Below are 1,731 nucleotides of genomic sequence, written 5' to 3' on the forward strand. Positions count from 1 at the left end.
GGGCGGGGCTGGCTGGCATGTGGTGCTGGGGGATCGAACTGCGGTCCCTGTGCTTTGCCAAGCTTGTTCCAAGTAGGTGCTTTAGACCACTGAGCCATCTCTCCAGCCGGTTCAGCTGATTTTAACTTTATGTGACATGAGTTTAAATTATTTGTAGTTATATTTTACAAAGGGTAAAGCAAGAATAATCTAAACAGAGTGTGGACCAGGATTTTGACTGCTTTAAATACAATCAAGAAACAACAGAGTTTCAGAAATCTAGAAATTCTAGGAAATTCTTTTTTTTTTTGAACAATAAACACATTTATTACATGAATTAAACCAGGAGGGAAGGTTTATTTGCCTTTCCTGGCCTTGATTTTCCTCAGATAGAACTCCAGCTCTTTGCCCTCTAGCACATAGCCATCTGCTCGGCCACACTGGCCTGGTCTTGATGCAATACAAGCAAGAAGCTTGCCCTGCTGGAACTGCTCCTCCAGAAGACTGCTGATCTTGCCATTCTTTTTCCTTTCATCATACTTCTTTTGAATTTTCTTTGATTGTTTTTTGTTTAAAATCTCCTCCTCAGGAGTTAGCTTGGCCCCCTTTTTTCGGCCCAGGGGCAGTGCATAGTGGGATTCGTACTACTGTCGGTACGCATGCTGTCAATGAGCACAATGCAGTTCTTCACCAAGGTCTTGGTGCCGACCAGCTCGTTATTGGACGCATTGTAAACAACATCAAGGATCCTTGTTTTTCGAGTACAACACTCAGAGCCCCAGGAGAAGTTTCCCACATCTAGCCGCAGGGCTCGGTACTTCTTGTTGCCTCCTCGAACTCGGACTGTGTGTATGCGGCGGGCGCCAATCTTAGTGTTGGCAGCAGGGCGCCCCAACTCATACTTCCGCTTCTTGTGATAGGGCTTTCTTTTGCCCCCGGTCTTGCGGAGCTTGTGCCAATTGTCCCGAGAGATGCCCATCGCTCGGCGCCGGCTGGAAAGAGCTAGAAATTCTAGGAAATTCTTAAGGAAATAAATATTAACCATATGGTTAATTTTTTTTTTTTGGAATTTGATTGTGTATATATTTTTTCTTTTTTTCCCATAATTTTATTGATAAACAAATAGCAATGAGACAGTTTCAAATCAAATTGGTAGGACAGTTTCAATAATCAACACATTGCATATATTCTTCCCAGTGGCTAATTGCTGTACAAGATGTGGACATGATATCCTATTTACAAACACCATCAGAACAAATCACTCTATTCAATAAGAGAATGTAACTATATATCTATCCTAACCACTTTGAATACAAAGATACAAAATCGATCCCCCTTTTTTTGTTAAGTTCCATTATTTGAATGTTGTAGGTGTGTAAACTCAGCAAAATATTCTAAAAGAGTCCAGTAGCCCATAATAGTATTGGGTCTTCTGCTTGACTGGCAATGTCAGAAATTGTTGACCTGAGTTCCCTATAGCTCAACATAACAGCATGGCTTTACTTCTTATATTTTGTTTTTATACTTTTCTGCTGAATGGTTAAGACCAAGGTAAAGCAGGACCTATGCAACAAGAGTTGTAGCTTTTGGGTCTGATAAGGTCAGTGAAATCCCATCAGGATTAATCCTGAGGTCCTGTACCTCAGATTGTAGAACCTTTGTCAGTGTCACCCATGAGGATGAGTCATGGCCATTGCTTGGCCAATGTGCTCTCTGTGAAAGCCTGAGAGAATGTTTTCTCTCCATGTGACT

The 1,731-nt window shown here is 41.7% G+C and overlaps 1 pseudogene; it reads right to left on the reverse strand.

Moving 5' to 3' along the window:
* Positions 1-320: 320 nt before the first annotated feature.
* LOC101569538 lies at positions 321-960 on the reverse strand (annotated as a pseudogene).
* Positions 961-1,731: the final 771 nt, after the last annotated feature.

Source organism: Octodon degus, unplaced genomic scaffold (genome assembly GCF_000260255.1).
Source record: "Octodon degus isolate 3935 unplaced genomic scaffold, OctDeg1.0 scaffold00017, whole genome shotgun sequence".
NCBI classification, from domain to species: Eukaryota; Metazoa; Chordata; class Mammalia; order Rodentia; family Octodontidae; genus Octodon; species Octodon degus.